Source organism: Cricetulus griseus, chromosome 5, assembly GCF_003668045.3.
Source record: "Cricetulus griseus strain 17A/GY chromosome 5, alternate assembly CriGri-PICRH-1.0, whole genome shotgun sequence".
In the NCBI taxonomy this organism is placed as follows: Eukaryota; Metazoa; Chordata; class Mammalia; order Rodentia; family Cricetidae; genus Cricetulus; species Cricetulus griseus.
Window position 1 is genome coordinate 22,708,422 of NC_048598.1, and position 22,223 is coordinate 22,730,644.

The 22,223-nt window shown below is 43.1% G+C and overlaps 1 protein-coding gene across 5 annotated transcripts in view; it reads left to right on the forward strand.

The window, feature by feature from the left end:
* Positions 1–22,223, forward strand: part of Ddr2 (discoidin domain receptor tyrosine kinase 2) — a 126,507-nt gene that overhangs the window by 20,159 nt on the left and 84,125 nt on the right. For all 5 annotated transcript variants that reach the window (XM_027417072.2, XM_027417076.1, XM_027417071.1 and 2 more), the window contains exon 2: positions 1,803–1,955. The gene's annotated coding sequence lies outside the window, so the exon portion shown is untranslated. The remainder of the gene's footprint in view (positions 1–1,802; positions 1,956–22,223) is intronic.

Genomic DNA, 22,223 nt, shown 5'->3' on the forward strand with positions numbered 1-22,223 from the left:
TTTGTGTGTCAACTTGACACAAGCTAGAGTCATCAGAGAGAAAGGAGCCTCAGCTGAGGAAATGCCTCCATGAGATCCAGCTGTAAGGCATCTTCTCAGTTAGTGATCAATGGGGGAAGGCCCAGCTGTTGTTGGGTGGTACTATCCCTGGGCTGGTGGTCCTGGGTTCTATAAGAACGCAGACTGAGTAAGTCATGGGAAGAAAACCAGTAAGCAGCTCCCTCCATGGTATTTAAATCATCTCCTGCCTCCAGGTTCCAGCCCTGCTTGAGTTCCTGTTCTGACTTCCTCCAGTGATGATCTGGAAGTATAAGCCAATAAACCCTTTCCTCCCCAACTTGCTTTTTGTTATGGTGTTTCATTGCAGCAATAGAACTAGGACAGAATGGTACTGTATTTCCATATCTGCCACTGCTGATATGGGCAGAGTTACCCTCTAAGGGATTCAATGTATACCCAGTTGACTGTGGAGTTGGGTTCTTCCTTAGCTTCTGTATCAGGGAAGTTGTGAGCTAAGAGGACCCATTTGCCATCTCAGTACTGCAAGGGAAGAAGAGCTTTCAGATGTAGGACCTTGCTTTCTCCTCAAGTCAACATGATGCCGATGGGAGAGGATGTCTCAAGAGAGGCTGCTGTTACTAAACAGCCCTGTTCACTGGGCCCCTGATCCTGAGACATGCTTTCCTGGTAATAAGCCCTGCTGTGGAATGACAGGGATCTAAGGCAAAGTTTAGCTGTTTCTCAGAGTTGGAAGGTTTCAGCTTTGTGCTTTGTTAGGAAATCACAAGATGGAGGAAAACTATCTTCAGCTCCATGACACCTGTTCTTGCTTGGTGTATCCACTCTGTGCCTATCAGGAAACATGTTTATGTAGTCATTCCTCAACCCACCCAAACTGTAGACACCACACAGTGTTCATATATAGACACACACAGACATGTGCATGTGTAGGTGTGACGTGTGTGTATGTGTGTGGTCATATTTATTCAGTGGGACACAAGAGAGGCAACTACAAATGAGGCTGATTTAGAACTTGCCCCAACTTGTAAACAGAGGAACCAAGTAAAACGCAGTTTGCTGCCACTCGAGCTTATAAACTTAAATCTATACATTCATAGCAAGCATACAAGTATGTGTACCTATATGAAATTTATATGTATGTAGAGTATCCCTAGACAACTATTCAGAACAGATAACCAGTTGTATCTAAGGCAGGGGATGATAATCTGAGGTACATGTGGGGTTTTTTTTTTGTCACGTGTGCTGCAGTATGGGATTTCTTCCAGTCCTTGGGGCTCATTGGCTGATCCACGTGACGGTTATTTTCATGACAGCGCCAAGTGTCTTTTGCTTTCTCCCTCTCATTCTCTCATGAGTACATGGAGGAGCTTTCCAGAGGCCAACTGACACGTGACACTGCAGCAGATTGAATCCAGAAGCAGATATGATAATCCAGATGTTTTTGGTAAAGCCAGATGTTTGTGATCTCAAAACATGTAGTAAAATGATATCGTTCTCACAAAATTTTCTGGGAAAAATTTATTTTTTCACAGCAATTAATATTTATGTTAATAGGATTGTCATCAAGGAATATATAATAAATTTAAAATGCTCTGTTTTAATTTACAAATTAAATGAAACTCCTTTGAGGTTCTCTGGGATGTGTCTGGTCCCATCAGGGAGTCTTGGATGCTTGAAAGCTTTCTTGTATATTGTGGTTGGAGATGCTAAGAAGGGACAAAATGTGAATGAAATAAAGCTTTGTAATAAAATATGGTTTTCCTTCCCCTCTTTCCATCAAGGGACATCTACAAGTGGCCTGACATTCGATGTTCTAGAAAGTTCTGAGGCGTGTTGCTTGAGTTCTCTTAAAGAAGCTGGAGTGATTGAGGAGGAGCAGGGGCCTTCTGTTTTGGAGGGTTCTGTCCCACAGAGAATGTTCTGCACCCATTGACGTAAGTAGTCAGTAACTGCAGCTCTGTTGCCATGTGATGTTGGAAGTAGTGGCCATCCGGGTGTGACTCACGTTGAAACACTTGTATCTTGGTTAATCCTGGACTTGCCCATCCCAGTGCTCATGGGAATGTTAGGTTCCTGGGTGGGTTTTCTAATATTACAATCTCATCATCTTTTAGCAGTTGCTTTCTTTCAACGGTAATTTGAAATGATTTATAAGAAAACAATACTTAGATCTGCCAAAACCAGGATCTAGAGCAGAAATGTGTAATACAGTTTTACAGGAATAGGTAACTGTAACAGCTACTCCAGAAACAGTGAAGATTCATACACTGAGCCAGGACTGGAGGCAAAAAGAGAAGCATGCTACACTGTATTTTACCAGGAGTTTCCGCATATCTCAAGGAGGTCTGCCGGAAGCAACATCTGTTCTCCGTGACTCTTCTCAACTCACCCTTTGGGCAGGTCAGATATCACCAGTGAACCTAGCAATATGGCAGCTTCATGGCTCTGAGATCATTCTCGAATAGAGCTCAGTGATTGTTTCTTTCGTGCCTGCATCTTTAGGACTTTGCACAGAGGCTGGCTCACAGAGGCTGTGCAGGGAAGGCTTACTATGTAACAGTCCTGGTTCTGAGACCTTCCTGTCCTGGAGCTCCATAAGATAAAACACACCATCTCCTTCGTGCCTGTTCTTCACCTGTCACACAGAGGTTGTTCAGTTTCCTGACTTGCCTTAAACTTGCCTGTATACCGTACCATTTCTAGAATATTGCTGAGTACGTAAATGACTGAGCACATCATGTGGGACTATGAGGCGGATGATTCTTGGGAAAATTCAGTTTTTTTTTCCCTCTAGGGAGATTTCTTGAGTCGCAGGAATTCTTGACTGTGTACAATTTTCTGCTTTTGATCGAGGGAACACCTTCCTCTTCCTTACCCTCCTTGTGGTAATGTCACAGTTTAATGAATTCTTTCCCTGGATTGCCTTATCAGTCTCCATCCTACTCTTCTTTCTTTTCTTCCTTCCTTTGACAAACTTCTAGCCAGAGCCTCCACAGTGAATGTTTCAGAATGAATAATTCATAGCTATGCTAAGCCACTAATCAGAAGTTATTGCAGGTTTCCTCCGTTCCATTAGATTTTCAAGCATTATTTATCTATGAATCATTCTCTACCTTTCAGAGGCTATCATTGTGGTCTCACTTCCTCTCCCACCCATGTAAAATAACTATTTCCAGAAGCCATTATTTCAATATGGAAACCATGCGCCAAATATAGCCCTGTTGTGACATGAGGCTTGGTTTATCGTTGTCCCCTCCTCACCACTTTCACAGCATTGCACCTGGGAGTTATCTGAAGTACTTTGGTTCCTTCAGATACAAGCCCTTTTTGTTATCAATACAAATTCTTTTGAGCTGCCAGAGACAGTGGGAAAATCAGAATCAGAAGAAAGGACAGAGTAGAAATTGGAAGACGTGGGGAGAAAGTCAGCAGACAGAGGAAGAGAGACAAGTTGGCCAATTATACCTACATTACACATACATCTCAAACACTCAGGTTCTGTAGCAATTGGCAGTGTCTCCCTGAGAGCTCTAATGTCCACTAGGGACCAGGCTCTATGCTGTGAAACCTATACTTTAACCACAGAAGCCAGCAGAGCTTAGGGAGTTTAACCGCCCAAGGCAAAAGTTAACTTCCTATGTCAGAACCCACTATGCAAGACCATCAAAAAGCCTTGAGCTCTGGATGACCCATTGACAACTCTTTTTCCTGCATGTTTCAGTGTGGATGCTGACTATTGGGTCATCAAACAGGATACAGGAAACTTACTAATCCCTGTTAAGCTCTAAGCAGACTAAAACAGTTGAATCATCTTTGGTTGAGAGCTCTGCCTACAAGAATTTCTCCTCGAATTCTCAACTTCAGCTTGTTTTTTTCTCCATGACTTGGAAGCTCTTTCCCATCACAAAGACCTAGGTGTGGTCTGTATCTGATTCATTCATCTGTGATGGGAGACAGTGGTCCCACGTATCCTGGGGGCATGTGTTCTAGGGCATGAAGACAGTAGAACTGTCTGGGGTGTTGGAAGTGGCAATGGCTGAAGGTTGAATAGAAACAACCATGGGAGCCATCTGTTGGCTACTGAGTAAGTTGTGTCTGAGATAAATGAAATACTGTGATTATGTGGACCAAGTTCTTTGTCAGGGTTATTTTAGAAAAGGTGGGATTGGGAGAAGTAACCAATTAGAGGATCCACAGCTATCATAAGTGTGCTACCAGAGAGTGAGAGGAGTCACCGGAAATTGAAGAAAGCAAATCTATCAGAGGGAAGTGGAGACAAAACACTCCCAGACTGACTTAGACATTTCTGGCTACACAGAGCTCTGGCAATGCTCCAAAAAGCATCAGCTGAAGATGGGTGTCAGCAACATAAGCAAAGAACTGGGGTGGGTGGGAGGGTGGAGGTCAGTAAGGTCTGTTGTTGCTGAGCATCAAGAACTTTGGGTGACATTTTTACTTAGTAAAATGAGAACAAACCTTTATGGAGGGTCTGTGATGTTCGAGGAATTGTGAAAGTGGTTGGAAGGGAAAGACCCCAGATACACTATTCATTGGCAAAAAGGAAATGAGAGAGAGAGAGAGAGAGAGAGAGATAGTATGTACTCAAGAGAGCAGTAGAGATGGAAGGTGACAATGACACTTCTTTCTGCAGTATTATAGGAAAAATGTCCTGCACTTGAAAGGCATGGAGCTTGAGGCAAACCTTGGAGCTAGGAAGGCATTTAATATGTAGAAGGGAGAGTATGGTCAGTTGTTATTGTTAGAGCTGACTTAGGCCACAAGGACCCAGAGAGACCTGGCTGGGCACATGAGGTGGAGAAGAGAGGAAATAGCAGTCTACTCGGAGCAGAGGGTGGGTGGAGGAGTGGTGGGTAAGGTTGCAGAAGAGAACAGCTGCCAGAGGGAGCAGAGCCTTGACTGCTGGCTGGGATAGGACATCTGGATACCATCTTGGGGACTCCTCATTTGTACTGTCCTTGCTCTCCCTGTCTCTGTCTCTGTCTCTGTCTCTGTCCCTGTCTCTGTCCCTGTCTCTGTCCCTGTCTCTGTCTCTCTCTCTCTCTCTCTCTCTCTCTCTCTCTCTCTCTCTCTCTCTCTTTCTCTCTGTGTGTGGCTTTATTTCTGGAGATAAATATGATGTTCATCTTGTTGAGTGCAGGTGGTTCTGAATGAGGTCTGAGATATCATAAAAACAAACTTTCAGAGGAAATGCTATACGTGAGGCCACACACTATGTACGCACAGCATCCTAAGATTTCAATCTGTTAGCCTTGATTTGATCTTTGTTTAAGCTTCAGCCACAAACTCTATTGCTCTCTGAGCAGAATATGGACTGCTAGCAAGACATCTTGTTTTCATAGTTCCAGCTCTCAATATCTTACACTTTTTCATATCATCTTGAGTATTTTAGCCCCAATCATGGGCTGCAGGGAATAATGTGAATTGTTCCATGCTGGCAATGTTCACTGAAGTGCTCCCACTGCCTGAAGCTAGTCTAAGTGCCCACTTCCTGGGGCACAGTGCTCCCGGCTCCTTCTTTTGGATAGATGATGGAATGAACCGAGAAGAAACCCTGACAACTATGCTTGGGCTCAGTGGATAAAAGCATTTGCCACACGCGTTTGATGGCCTCAGTTTGATCCCCAGAACCCCCAGTGGAAGGACAGAAGTGACTACTGACTCCCAAAAGTTGCTCTTTGATTTCCACATATGTCGGGAGGCATGTGTATGTATGCCAGCACACACACACACACACACACACACACACACACACACACACACACACACACACACACCACCTGCTACACACTAGTGAAAACAAAAAAAACAATCCTGTATGGTTTGGTTATCACCTGTATTTTCCATTGGAAAGGCAATGTTAGTCCCAGCCCCATTTCTGGTCTGGCCTCTGAGAAGCCAGATTCAGACGTTTCCTTCTTTTAATTTCCCAGGAAAATCCCACCACCTGTGTCTTCTGTGGGAGTTTTGAATTGTGAGATGATGCCCCCCAACCCTCACAGTTCTTAGAATAGCTGCTTGTATACGCCACTTGTATGAGACTGTACACAAGGACAGAAGACAGGGTTTAGATCAGGCAGTAGCAGAGTGGCTTGAACCTGGCCTCTGCTCATCAGACACAGCAGAGGTTGAGGGAGGAGAAGGGAGGGCTGTTGAGGAATATTATTTTAAGGTGTGTTACTTTAGTTTATGTTGCATTTGCTTAACTCTGTGTAGCTGTTACTGTGCCTGTCTAAAACACCTGATGGTCTAATAAAGAGCTTAATGGCCAATAGTGAGGCAGGAGAGAGGAATAGGAGGGCCTGGCAGGCTGAGAGGACAAATAAGAGGAGAAATCTGGGAGAAGGAGAGTTCTGGGACTGAGAGAAAAGGAGGAGGGCTTCAGGGGTCAGCTATCCAGTCTTCTAGCTGCACAGCCAGACATGGAGTAAGAAGGAAAGGAAAGGTATACAGACCCCAAGGCCAAAAAGGTAGACGGGATAATTTTAGAAAAGCTGGCAAGAAACAAACCAAGCTAAGGCTGGGCACTCCTAAGTAATAATAAGACTCCATTAGTGGTTTATTTGGGAGCTGGGTGGTGGCCCCTGAAAAAGCTAAAAGAGGCCAGGTAGTGGTGGCACATGCCTGTAATCCCAGTACCTGGGAGGCAGGCAGAACTCTGTGAGTTTGAGGCCAGCCTGGTCTACAGAGTGAGTTCCAGGACAGCCAAAGCTACACAGAGAAACCCTGTCTAGAACCCACCCCGCTGTGGGCACTGACTCTGATCTGCAAGTCTTGGGTGTCCTAGCCTGGCTTTTCTTGTAGAACAAAATTTCAAAGGAGGTAGACAGAAGAAGGGACAGATTTACCTGGAGCCTAAGAGGTTCAGTGTGGGAGTCTGTAGCAATCTGTTGTAGCCCTAGGATTTTTAATTACTTTTTTTTCTGTCTGTATAGCTCACCACACAAATGCAGTTTTGAGAAAGTGGGTTAGGTGTTAGCCGAGAGCCCTCTTTTTTTTCCTCGGGTCTAGAATCTGACTCATGTCTTGACAAGTCTGAGAGACTGTAGGGATGAATCAAGACTCTTTGCATGGAAAACTACCTGACCTCTTCCAGGGAGCCCTCAGGGAATTCCTTAAGGAATTTAACATTCCTTATGTCTAGAAGATCTCATCCTACAGATCCCAGAGCGTTTCATGTTGTGGCTTACTCATTTAAAAGCACATGAGTTTGTTTTTTTTTTTATTAAATCACTGAAAAATCTTTGTTTCCATGTAGATGACAAAGAGTTGGTGTAGTTGTTTGAGTGACATTTGTGAGGTGCTATAAATTTTGCTGTAGGAAAATTGGATTTCACGGCAATGTGTAAGAAAGACCAGAAGGGCAGCAGCTAGGATGGTGCCCAGTGAGAAAGCAAGGGGGCTTGCAGACAACAGTGCCACAGAAGAGAGAGGAAGGGGCGGTGACCACACTGGAGGGTGGTGACTACAGGTCTATTAGCTCTGGGACAGACTTCTGTGACTACAGAACAAGAGACAGTGATTGCACCCATGGGAAGATAATGTGGAAACGCATAGGCCACGAGGGTCAGGAAAGCACCATTAATCTTTTTTGTTGCAAAATTGCACTTTCAAAGCCCCAGGCAAGGATGCAGAAGCCTCAGGATGAACATTTGGGCCCTGTGCTAGAAAGTTTGCAGTGGAATTCCCCTCCATAAATCCTAGAGGTGGGATGGCCTCTGAGAACAGGAAGGGGATGCAATGCTGACGAGAAGACAGAAGAATGTGGGGATGTAAAGAACAACCGAGGAGTGAGAGCCAAAGCTCCTCAGCCACTCCTCCCCACTATGAAGTAGCTTTATGGAGAGTTTTCTTTTCTTTACATAGGGCACATTTATTAATTAAATAGGAGACTATTACAATAGGAGAAGCTACTTTCACTCAATAAAATCTCTAATTTTTCCAATTCTAGGATTTGTATATTTTTAATGTTTTTAATCATAAAAAGTAGAAATTAACTAGACAAGATGTATGAACGATCTTAAAAAGTTGTCCATACTGTTTGGGTCAAGAATTTTAGTTTTATGAATGTACTAAGGAAACACTCTAAAAGGAGCAAGCTTTATACATAGACATTTATTACAACATTTTGTGTGTATAAAAAAATAAAATTGTGTGTATAAAATTAATGTAAATTGTCAATTTTGAGGTCACAATTTTATGTATGTGTGAGAGAGAGACAGAGACAGAAACAAACCTTTCAGCTATAGTTTCTTGGAGTGTGAGATAATACAAGAAGATTTTTGTAGTTTTATATGACACAAAAATAGAAACCACAAAGTTATATAAAAAATACAAAAGCAGTGCACAGATATCTCCAAACATTCTACTTTGCTTTCCTATTGTTATAATAAAACAACACGACCACAAGCAACTTGGGGAGGAAAGGATGTACTAAGCCTACAGGTTAGAGTCCATCACTGAGGGAAGAAGTCAGGCCAGGAACCTGGAGGCAGGCACTGAAGCAGAAGCCAGGGAGGAATATGGGGTATTGTTCTGTTCCCAGGTGCAGTTCTGCTACTGTTTTTAGACCTCATAGGACCAACTGCTCTGGAGGCGCACTGCTCATGATGTGCTGGGCTCTCCATCATCAATTAGCAATCAAGAAAACACCCCCTAGACATGCACATAGGTCAATGTGATGGAGGTAATTTCTCAACTGAGGTTCCTTCTTCCCAGGTGTGTCATGTTGCTAATCAAGATTAGCCATCACAGTTAAGGATGAAGATGAGGGATGCATCTTTGGTTCTTTATATAATTAAACTGTCACAAGTGTGCATAAATTACTTTTATATGAGAAAAGGAAGCAGAATGAATGTGTAACCTTATATAGCTCTTGAAGACAGGAGGATGTGATGAAAGTGTCCTTTTTCTCTCTAGAAAGAATACACAAGTCCTAGAGAATTTTCTTCCTTCTTTGTATTCTGAGATCTTTTTCTTTTTTAAAGATTCTGAAAGATCTCTCTTCCTCAAAGTTGAATTCTTCCCACACATCAATCCAATCCTAGCTAAACAACAGGAACAGGAACAAAACACAGGGTTTCTAGTTGGGCTCTGCTCAAACCTATGGAGTGCTCTGTGACTTCCATGGAAAACAAGGTTCACATTCCTTAGATTGGTGTCCACAGTCTTTCAAAATTGAACCCCAGCTGATCTTTCCCATGTCAATTCCCTCAGTTCCCTCTATGCGTTTTCTCCAAAGCTCTTTCATATTCGCTCTTTCAACCGTGCCCAGATTCCCATGTTGGAACTTGCATTTGCTCTTGGGGACAATGCCACATGACCAGGACATGTGTTTAGCATTGTAAAATGGTTCAGTACTATTTCCAGCATGACCACGTTGGCTCAGCTGTGTGGTCATGGCAAATCTGTTTCTTCTCAGATCGAACACAGTGGACCTGTGAAACAGGGAGTCTGAGGATACTCTCTAAGATTCCCAACACTTCTAGAACTTTGTGAGCCTTGTTTCTACCTATGTACCTTTCCCATGCATGCCACCTCACAGGCTATGATTGTGCCCCATACACCTTTCAAATGCCACACTTCCTGAGCCATGTTCCATTTCCTTCTTGATCTGTTCCCAGTAGTTTCAATTAAGAGTGTTCATGTATGAAATTTTGGCCACTCACATACACTTTTTTTTTTTAAAAAAAAAAAAAACCATAGCACATGCCAAGAATATAACAGACAACATAATTTGAATAAGAATTCAACACCATGGAGTGGGAAGACCTAAGTGGTCTTTAGGACAGAGAGGCAACATCTCTAAATCTTCTGTTTTATTAGAGGCCCAGAAGACTTTGAATTGCCTAAGTATAGAAATCTTTTCTTGTTCGTCTTTCAGGAACCAAGTATGATGCAAAACATATGGTGGACATTCCTTAAGTATTTATAAGATGGATGAATGAGCAGCACACAAATGATGAACGGCTTTGATGGGAATAGGGGTAGTTTGGACTACGGATAGGGTTCAGCACCATAGTGGAGTGGGTGATGGGCCATTGCTCTGAGTTGCTAGTACAAATTCTTAACCACTGCAAGGCTAGTTCTTCCAGCTGTTTAAAAGTGTGTGCATGTGTGAGTGTGGAGGGGGAGACTTGGCGGATAAGGATGCTTCCCACTGGTGGTACATACCTAGAAGCCCAGATATTGCTACTATAGAGGCCGAGGAGGCTACAGAGGGAGCTCAAGACCAGCCTGGATAGGCTAGTGTTAGTATTCAGGCATCTGTACTGGCCTGCCCTCATCTGACAGGATACACCCTCAGCTGCAGCCACTAAGAGCACTTCCTGTGCACATTCACTGTGTTCCCCTTTAAAAGGGCCCTGCCCACCTCCCATCTTTCTCTCTTTCTAGCTCTTTCTGCATCTCTGCCTGTCTCTCTGTCTCCCACCCCTCCACCCCTGTTTCTCTTCTGCTGCTCCTGTCCCCAGAGGCCAGTCTCATCCCTGCTTTTCCCATTCCCTTTCCCCCAATTAGAAAACAAAACAAAACAGAAACCCAAACAAACCCTTATATGGGAGCTCTGTCACATGGCATCTTTCTCTCTCGCACCATTTTTTAAATTACAACAGCTAGTGAAATCCTTTCTCATAATAAAAGGTAAAAGGAAGACCAGGGATATAGCTGGATGGTAGAGTATTTGTGAGCTTGCATGGCACCCTGGGCTAATCTTCTATGTTGTTAAAAACATTCTTGCCTTAGGAGGATGGATGTATCATCTGACACACGATTGCATCTGGGGAGCTGGTACGTCAGTAGCATTTTATTTCCTCTAGTTTTTTTTTTGGGGGGGGAGATGATATTTAAAAATACCCCAAGTCACTGTTACACTAACCTTAGCTAAAAATAACTAACCTTAGTTAAAAATTATTTATAATGTGAAGTAGTCACATTATAAATCCTCTTCCTGGCTGTCTCTTGTTATGCTGCAGAGGTGGCTACTTGCCTTAACCTCAGAGCTCCTAGTATATCCCTGAAGTCACATAGATTACAGCTTTGTGTACATATGCTATTTTAAAAATAGAAACATCTCTGCCTCTGTTTCCTCTCCAAATCAACTATTGTTTGAATGCAAACAAAATTATTTACTGTTTGAGTGTGCCATGATCTACCACCTGTTGCTACCCAGGAGTGTTTTGTGGTTACAAACATTGTTCTGTGATTCTCCTTACACACAAGCATTTGCTAGCTCACTTTGTTAACCAGGTATTCAAGCACTTAATATTCTCTTGACTCATAAACACGGTGAGAAAGAAGGGCAGAGATTGTTACTCCATTTACAGATGAAGAAAATAGAGTAAAAGCGGCAAGGTGGAGGGTGGAGTGCCTGCTTGAGATGCACATAGGCATATAGCTAGATTGTACCAGAGCCCAGATCTCCTGAAGATTTGAACTGTGGCTCAGAGCTCCTTTGATCTCACTTCAATAAAACCATGAGGGATTTTACTGAATAAACCCAAAACCATGAAGAGAGGGGTGGGCCAATGAGTAGAGTTTAACATTAAGTTATGTTTAAAAAAATAAACCTCAAGGCTAAATACATTTAAAAGATATAGTTTGGAGCAGTGTCGAGAAAGGGGCCAGTGTGGGATGACTTGTCTTTAACTAGTGATCATCTCTTCTGCAATTCTCCACTATTACCATGCCAGAGGGTGGGCATGGCTTAGGTTGCATAGGTGTGGCAGGAAACTGTCAAAGGATGCCCATGCCAACAATGGCACTTTTCCCATCCTCAAGAGAAGTGTCTAGGGAGGGACCGTAGGCATCTGGTTAGGGTCAGCTTTAATTGACACTTTCCTCAATTCTCTACCAGAGATATCGGCTTTGTTATTAAAGTTCACAGATGCAGTCAGTTGTTATTCGCCGGAGACCAAGAACTATCATTCAGAGGTCAAGAGCATGGGAGGGAAGTTGTACAAAGGAGAATAATTCAGTGTGGACAAAATGAGGACTAATAGGTATAGCAGGAAAATCTTAGGGAGACAAGGATGGGGCTGGAGACGAGGCAGTGGGTGAGTCATGTGCTTTGGGTACAGACTTAAAGATGCCAAAAGTAAAAAATTCAGAAGTCAAGATAAACACTATCTTAATTCAATATTTAGTAAATCAATTAGCAACTAATAATCTGTGGCCGAAAGCCTGTTTGCAAGTAGTTTTATGGACAAGCCATCAGAAATGAAGGTTCAGTAGTGGGGGGATCCAGGCTTAGTCTTAGACTTTTAAAATCCTGAGTTAAGCTCATGAATGTCAGACTACGAAACCTTAGCTTGTGACCTATAATAAGAAATTTCTCAAGGAAATAAAACCCCAGCAGATTAGATTGTTTCTATTAGCTGTCTAGTGATTTTATAACAAGTTACCAGAACCTGAATGTTTAAGAAAACAGAAACTTACAGCCTCATAGTTCTGGAGAAAATGCAAAGCCAAGAGCCACGGTTGCTCTGGTGGGTCCAAGGAGCTAGCTCACCCTCACCCTCGGGCTTCTTTTAGTTCAGGATACATGGCCATTGCACCTGGGAGGCTGGTTAAAGCTTCTACAAATAGTTTGCTTTCTTAAAATGGCTCAAGCTCTTCATGTAGCCTCATTTATATACATTATTTGCTGTGTAAACATTTTTATAGTGGAAAGGTAAAATTGAATCCATTCTAGTTTAATTAGTTTTTTTCCTTACTATAAATTCAAAATAAGCAGAATCTAAATAATATGTAATTGTGAAAAATGTTTAGGGAACTAAAATGTTCTAGGATTTGGATTAAGTGGCTACAGGGTATTTAGGGCTTTCCAGTTTTCAGATTTCAGTTGGTATCCTCTTTGTTTATTTTCTTATTGCTGTGACTAAATGCCTCACAAGAAACCCCTTAAGGGAGGTTTCATTTCAGCTTACAGTCTGAGGGAATAGAGTCCGTCGTGTCAGCAGATAGCCCTGTGGTGTTTTGTCACATTGCATTCAGACTCTAGAAGCAGGGAGTGGACAAGAAATGGAGCAGAGTTATCAAAGTCCCTGGAAATGACTCTCTCCCTCTAGCAAGACTCCACCTCTTAAACGTTCCATAACTTTCCACCACAGCTAGGGAACCTAACGCTCAAACACATGCACCTGTAGGGGACTTTCACATCTAAGCCATAGCTCGCTCAAGTTTGTAACCTCTAGAAGATTCTCTGTGTGAACGGAAAGTATCCTCCTTGATGTACATTTCCTCCTCTGTCTGTGCAGACGAACAGAAGGAACTTATGTGTTTGGGCATGGCTGGAGTCAGAGTTTGAAAAGATCTGAGCAAGACTTAGTGGCATGCTAGGAGAGAAGAAGGTGTATAAGGTGGCCCCATTTGTGTCCTTTGTATCCAGCCTCCTTCCCTGGAAGTCCTTCTGCTCAATGATCACTCTCTGCCACCCTCTCTTCATTCCCTTGCTTAGAAGGTTGCTGTTCTCACAGAGCATGCCCTCTCTTTCCCTCCCCCCAGCCCCCTTTCTTTTCTCCTTCCCCTCTCTCCTTCCCTTTCTCTCCCATCTTGCAAAAAACCTGGAAAGATTTTTACTTGTTGTATATCTTATTTCCTTATCACCATTAGCATTATCACTAAGACTACTAGGAAAGGGTGGTTCAGGTATTACATACACCTAAGAAACCTTGTGGTAAGCACTGCTCCTAATGACAGCCTAGTGTTCCTAATGATGGGTTTCAGGCTTTGTGGGAGGAATCTAAGGTGAGGTGGACATTCTGGCTCTCACTAGTCACAGGCAGGGATCATGGCTCCCCTTCAGATCTCTGCCATCTAGAACAGCATCAGATAATTGTGATTGTTTTATATTTATAATTTCACTTTTGGTCAATGCATTATTGGATATGATAATGGGAGGGGAAAAAGGTAGGTCAAGAATTACAATATTAGGTTGGAGAAATGAAACATGCTGTTCTCACGCATAGTACTATCAATATAATGAACAATGGCACACATTTTAAGAGCTCAAAGTGAAGACTGAGTATGTAACTCCATGGAGATGATAGAAGTTTAAGGTGATGGATATGCTTATTTGATCATAATCCAATGCATGCAGGTATCAAAATACCTAATTATTGGCTCAGGTGATTATTAGAAATGATTGGTAAGTCCACATCCATGGGCAAATTTTCAGGAAGGAAGGTTGGAACTCTTGACCTGGGCTGAGACGGCTGGACACAGGCAGGATTTCTTCCTCAGAGGGAGTATTAGATGTGCTTTAAAGTTATGGCTTTGTGATAATCAGATAAGATACATCCACTTTACCTTTGAAAATGTACAGCTCATTATGTTTCAATTACATTCATAAAGTCCTTTCACTGCAACACTGTATCAACCAAGTAATGGGCCACACCATTCTAGATAGGGAGTCACATTGGCAAATGATGATGCTTGTTGATGAAGGAACTCTTTGTCCTTTGGTTTCTTCTTGACAATTGTATTAGTCATCATTATCTAGGGTAGCAGAACTTACAGAATGGCTATCTATCTATCTATCTATCTATCTATCTATCTATCTATCTATCTACCTATCTATCTATCTAAATAGGATTTATTAGAATGACTTACAGGCTATGGTCCAAATAATCCAACAATGACTGTCTATGAATGGAAAGTTTAAGGATTCAGAAGTTGCTCAGTCCACTGATGTCTCAGCTGGTCTTTAGTAGATGCTGGAATGTTGAAGTAGGTTCTAATGCCAGTGAGGGAATGGACTTGATAGCCAGGTGAGAGCAAGCAGGCAAAGAGCAAAAGCTTCCTTCTTCCATGTCCTTATATAGGCTTCCAGCAGAAGGTGTGGCCCGGATTAATCGTGTGTCTTCCTGCCTCAAGATCCAGATTAGAAGTGGTTTTTCCTACTACAAATGAAGCAAAAAAGAAAAAAATCCCTCATTGGTGTGCTCTCCATTGTTGAAGTTTAGTTAATCCCAGATGTAGTCAAGTTGACAACCAAGACTAGCCATCAAAACCACACACCAACTTGGCTAACACAAATCTGAAGACTTCAAAGATATTGGCAGGATTCAGCTGTGCTGATGCCTCTGACTCCAGTGGCTTTAGACAAGAGCAAGCTTCTGGTTGCTTCTGTTATCTGCTGATATTGGTTCACATGATTAGGAAGGGTAAGTGGCTTCTCCCTGATTTGCCAGAAGCAAGTGGTTATGTTAGAGGAGTCAGAACACCAATTTCAGGGATTTGACTCTGTCTGGTACAAGTTCTGTGGAGCCAGAGGGTGTGATGTTGCTTTTTCCTCTGGCCCTAGTAAACATCTTATGCTTGGTATGGTGGTTGAACTGCTGGACTGAATCTTTGATTTGTGTGCCAGGAGGTTCACAGTAAATGAGAGGTGTGGACTCTTAGGGAAGAGTGGCTGTGGCTTGGCCTCTCTGCACCCTGTCAGCACACACACACACACACACACACACACACACACACACACACACACACACACACACACACACACACACACACACACACACCACCCCACACCACACACACCACACACACATACCACACATCATGTGGGGATACCTTCTCAAGTTCGGAAAGCTGCACTGAGAAATGGGCCGAGGTGTGGGTAGAGGGAGGCAGTACGTATGGAGAAATAGAATAGGGCCAGGAATGCCTTCCCATCAGCCCAGTTTTCCTACTTCTGTCCTTATTCGTTTAGTGGCAGGTCAGGCACAGGGCTATTAGAATTCAGTTGTGAACTAGACACATGCGAATCTTACCTTTGTATAGCTTAACTATTGAGCAATTCTACAGAACAGCAACTGATCAAATCATTAGTAACTGCCAAGTGTGTGGCTGTGATACAGGAAGTGGGCAATTGCTGTGCTTTTTTATTCTTTACTCTTTTGGCTTTTTGAGGGACCTACCACCCAACTCCCAAATAAATCACACTTGGAGTCTTATTATTAGTTATAAATGCCCCACCTTAGCTCGGCTTGTTTCTTACTAGTTTTTCTTAAAGTATCATATCTATCTTTTGCCTCTGGGCTTTTACCTTCTCTTCTGTAAATCTTACTTTCACTCTTACTCCGTGGCTGGCTGGGTGGCTGGGTGGCTGGCTGGCTGGCTGGCTGGCTGCTCATGTCCTCCTCTCCTTGTTCTCTCATGGCTCCTCTCTTCCTCGGTTCTCCTTCTATTACCCCCTCTTTCTGCCAGCCCTGCCTATTCTTGCTCCTGCCTCGCTATTGGCTGTTCAGCTCTTTATTAAACCATCAGGTATTTTAGACAGGCAAAGAATCACAGCTTCGCAGAGATAGGCAAATGCAGCATAAAAAAGACACACATCTTAGTATTCTACCACAGGGAATGGCCTAGAGGGGTCCAGAGCCTCTGCAAGCAGTGACTGAGAGCCAATACCTGTCCTACTCTGGACTCACTTTCTTTTAAGCAACATTCTTTTCTTCCGTTAAGCTCCCTTCTTTGCCCTTCTCAGGCTGCCTTAGATTTCAGGCCCTTCTTTTCAAAGGCCTCTCTCTCACAGACCAGCCTCTCTGGCCTCAGGTGTTTGCCTTGGGATCTGAAGTTGCCTGTTGGACACTTCTTTTAGAAGCTCCTAGGTGTGTCAAAGGTACAACCTCTGTGAAGAACTCACTCTCCATTATATCCTTCCTTCCTGACAGTTTTATCAGCCTTCTTATCATCCCATCACAAGCTTTGTGGTGTTTCCTCCCCCCCCATTTCTGCCATCTAATTTAGACAGTCACCTCCCTCATCTTACCTGCTCTGCCACTCCTCTCTCTCCAGATTCATTGCTCACCTGCAATGTGACTGTCTTAGACACTTGGCATGCAGCTTCAGTGCTGCCCTCTCTGCCATTCTCTGCTTGCTTGTTTTCCCGCCTCTGTAGCCCAGAGGGGGTTTCCCAGGAGCCAGCAGAGCTCACACTGTCTTGAGAGCTTGTCTTCTCATCACCGGTAACCTTCCAGGATATTGCTGCTGAGCTCTGCATATAGACACTGGTTCTAAATCTACAGAGCTATTTAACTCCTGGTTCACCTGGGCATATTCTTCATCACTGTAGTCATTCTATCTGTGAAGGAACTACGTTCCTGTCACAGAGCTGTGGTGGGACGAGATGAGTCAACACACGTGCAGTTAAGAGTGTCTGACATCACAGCACTCCATGGGGGCGGATCCTCTGCTACTTGTTCTCCCATGGTATCTCTTTGTCTTAGGGTTTGTATTGCTGTGAGAAAACAGCATGACCAAAAGAAACTCAAGGAAAAAGAGGGTTGTTTCATTTTGTAGTTTCACAGTATCGTCCATTATCAAAGGCTGTCAGGGCAAGAACTGAAGGCGGCAAACCTGGAGTCGGGAAGAGAAGCCCGTGGAGGGATGCTGCTTACTGACTTGCTTTCTGTGGCTTGCTCAGCCTGCTTCCTTACACCATTCAGAACTACTGGGCCAGAGATGGCACCATCCACGATGGATTATGTCCTCTTGTATCAACTGTTAATCAAGAAAATGCCCTGCAGATTTGCCTACAGACAACCTGGTAGAGGCACTTTTTTTTTTCAACCAAGGTTCTTTTTTCTAGATGACTCTTGCTTGTGTCAAGTTGACAAAAACAAAACGAAACAAACAACCAACCAACCAGTGAGGACACTCTTACTTAAAAACCTTTTGCTTTTATGACTCTTCACTGTATTTCTGAACTGTGGATTGTAGCATTGCTCACAGCCAGTGACTGGAGCCACATGAACTATCTGCCACACGCCACACTTATTCTATTAGTTACCTTGCATCCTCTGATGACCAAATACCTGCCTGGAGGCACCTTAATGGAGGCGAGGTTTGTTTTGATTTGTTGCTAGAAGGAATCCAGCCCATCATGGAAAGAAAGGCATGTTGGCAGGTGGCTCTGTGGTAGCAGCTTCTTGATTCCATCCCAGTGGAACTGGTGGCAGTACCAGGGCAGGAAGCAGGGCCAGGCTGTGAATCTCAAAGTCCATTCTCTCAGAGACCCACTTTCGCCAGCTAACCCCTCCTCTCAGAGGTTCTAAGCATTCCCCAAACAGTGCCACCAGTTGGTGACCAAGTGTTCAAACATGCAAAGCCAAGGAGGTGCATTTCATCATACCATATCTAAGCCATAATGTTTGTCTTTCTTCATGTTCCCCTACACACACACACACACACACACACACACACACACACACACACCCCATGCACAATTGTCATTTCTATACTAAACAAATATACATACATGAATTCATATACTTTTTAGTTTATTAATCAGCTCAATGTTTGGATGATGTTTCTAAATGGAAGATTTGGTCAAATCCCCATTCATTCTGTCATCATAATGAGACACAGATGGCTTTCAGTTTTTAATTTTCCCTTTGTGTGTTTGTGTGTGTGTGTGTGAACACACAGCATGCATGCTGGGACACACAAATACAGGTCAGAGGACAACCTCTGGTGTCAGCCTCTGCTTTCTGGTCTATTGAGACAGGTTGTCTTGTTTTCCACTGCATATGCAGGATGTATGCAGCTGGCCTGAAAGCTGCAGGGAGTCTCCTTTTGCTCTCCTTCTTGAAGTAAGATGGATAAAAGGATAAAACACAAGGATAAAATGTGTGTGCTATGTTGCTGGCTTTTCTTTGGGTTCTGGAGGATTCAAACGCTGGTCCTCACTCTTGCTCAGCCAATACTTTACCCACTGAACCATCTCCCCAGCCCAAGACCCCCTTCACCAGTGTATGGATTGTTCTTATGAAGGTGCCCTGGGCTACCTGGTTTATGTGGAAGTTCACAGTGGGCCTAATCTCAGGGCCTCTTTGTCCTATGAAATGAGCACACTCAGAGACACATAAACCTTGGAGATGAGCTCACTGGAATGATTTCTGCAATGAAAATAGCCATGTGAGGCTGTGCCAGGGACTTCAAGTTCACAGAGTATAATTAGGATTTTTCTCCAATCATTGCCCACTATAATTTCATTGTTACGTACATTCTCTAATTATGGGCTCTAATAGTCCAGTTTAGTTCTGTAATTAGGTATAAAGACATTAATTTCAGAGACATAACAATCAGCTTAAATGTACTTCTAAATTCTTTCCCATAGCCTACCTTACAAGGAAAATCAATACACCATAAAAACTTGTTCATGGAAAAAGCTTCCCAGAGAGCAGCTGGGAGTGTCCTCACATCAGAGACTTATCTTTCCTCCAGTCCCCTTTCTGATAGGGCAAGTCGGGACTACACAAGGCAGAGAAGATCCCCTCAATTCATGCTGAATCTGCATCTCTTAATTGGAAAACTTAGTGACATCAAAGTTTGATGAGTCATGGGAAAGGAAAGAACAGTTAGGGCAACTGTGGTCATATTCGAATAAAAAGTGTGTGTGTGTGTGTGTGTGTGTGTGTGTGTGTGTGTGTGTGTGTGAGTGAGTGTAAGTTGGAGTGAATCTGTACATGAAATATGCATATCTCACAGGTAAGTTGAACATGTTCCCCAACCCACTCTGTGTGTGCGTGGTGTGTGTGAGTACATGCCTGAATGAGTCATAAATGAACATTCAAGAATTATTTAATACTTATCTGTTCTGCCTAACATTTTAAAAAATACTATTTAGGCTCAACTCTTGATCACATTCTCCAAATCACAGGCAGAACCTGGCAGAGCCCTTCCATGCTGACTCATGCTGAGCGGTAAAGTACCTTAGACTCACACAGCACTTCCCTTCATGATGCATAATTATCGCTATTAATTTATATGATGCTTCCCTCTTGCCAGGAAAGGTGGGCAAAGCATGCTATTTACGGGCTTGCCCCCAGAGTCTAATTTATTCAGGTTCTTTATATGTTCTCAGGTAATGTGTGTTGGATAAACTAAAAAACCATTTAGTTTATTTTGGACATTTACAGCTCACTAAGCTAGAACATAAGTCTCATTATTACTTCCCAAACCTTTTGGAAACAATAGCAGATAGCAGTTATTACTTAGCTATTGTGTGCTGGGTGCTGTGCTATGCACACCATATAGAATGCTTTTAGGAAATTCTACGAGGGAAATGTTGTCACCAGCCTTCTACAGATGACAGAAGGCAGGCTTACTAAATAAAGTTAAGCCACTTTCAAGTCACACCACCAAGGCTGTATGTCAAAGTCTGCACTACTACCATTTACAGTCACAGGCTTCCATGCCCCGTGATGCATCACTCTTAGCTCTCCATTTCCTGCTTAAGTGGGAAAGCCAATGCCTTTCTCCTTGGAAATCAAAGGATGCCATCTGGTTACAAGGGAACTGCTTTTTCTGTGCTCAAGAGTTTTCAGTCAGTCCCAGAGAACAAACCAAAAACATCATCCCAGAGTCACGGCTAGTGTGGATTTGGTCCAGCACTAGATAATGTCAGCTGGGCCAGGGGCATATGAAGAAAGATAGTATTTCACTTGAGATTCAAGTTCATGAGATAGAAATCCCCTTCCCTCAAACTATTGCCTTTTTCTTTTGTTCCCCAATAGTCCAGGCAAGGCACTCTCCATGGCAGGGAAAGCCACATCCAAACGTGGCTGTTACAGGGTGGAAATCTTCAAATATATCTAAACTTTGTTCCTTTCCACTCTGTGTTAGCTACTGTGGTAGATTTAGACAAAAGAGCACAGACCCTCCATCTCCAGATCGCCTTGCACAAGGCTGACATTCAATGAATAATTTATTTGTTGAAGGATCTTAACTAGCTGGCCATGGCTTAGATAAACCTCATGAATAAATCTCAGTTGATCTTTCCAGGCTCTTTGTATCTTCTTCTCCCACTGGGATTCTCATGTTCATGGGCAACCCAGGAGAAAGAGGAAACACACAGGATCCTGTCCTCCGTGCAGTATTTCTCCCCGTCTGACTTGTTACCACTCTCCAAGTTGGATGACTCATCCACACAGTCTTTTATTTAACATCCTGGAATTGAATAGTGCCTCCCAAGGAGCCTTCAACCCCAGTAACCAGCAGCAACAAGAATATGGTGCTTGTCACTCTGAGCCCTCTCAGAGAAGCTTTTCTTACTGAACAAGCATGGTGGCTGCAAAGACTCATGGCTATATAAGCTGCTGAATAAGTGACATTAAGAGTTCAGCCATAAGCAAGACATTTATATTATCCCCTTCAAGGCTCAGGGCACACTGCAGAAGAGGGGGTGGGTGGAAAGAATACAGAACTGGACGCTGTGGAGAAGGACCGTGCAATGCCAGCTTCTGGGCAATACACAGCCACTGTAATCATAAACTAACCAATTGCAGGGTGGGCACAAGAATGGTCCCATAATCAGTTGGGCATGGGTAATGGTGGCGATCAGGAAGCCCTACCTGTCACCAAGGAACTATTTCATACCAATAGATTTCAAAGGGGGAGTCATTGCCTTCAATTGTATTCCCACTTGTGACATTACCAGGCTCCAATGGATAATTCCAACGCAAAGAAAGCATACATGATCCTGGGCCAAAGTTAATCGGTCACAAAACAAAGTCAAAAGTCATGAATCCAGCAAAGGGACAGTTGGGAGGAGGTGGCGATGGGTGGGAGATAAAAGAGGCTAAGGGTGAGTTAGTAACATGAATGCATTGTATACATGTATGAAATTGTCAAAGAACTAAGAAAATGTTGGGGTACAAATTCCAGTTTTCTGGCATCTGTCTGGCTTCCAAAGATGTCTTTTTATGCTTGTTATGAATCTCACTCCCTCACCTTTCAGCTGTCATATATATTTGAAATATAACTATTCATAGCTTCTATACACACACACACATATATATATATATTATACATATATATATATATATATATATATATATAAAATTTTATTTTATTGATGTTTTGCCTGTATGCATGCCTGTGTGAGGGTGTTGGATCCTGGAGTTACTGATAGTTGTGGTCCATGTGGGTCCTCTGGAAGAGCAGTCAGTGCTCTTAACCGATGATCCATCTCTCCAATCCCCCAATTTATATTTTTAGACCTAATATATTGGTACTTGTGGTGATTTGGATGGGAATTGCCCCTATATGCTCATATATTTAAATACTTTGTCCCCAGTTTGTGAAACTATATGGGAAGGATTTTCGGCAGTGTGGCCTTATTGGAGGTAGGCTTTGAAGTTGCAAAAGACTTCTTCATTTCCCAGTGTGCAACTCCCCCT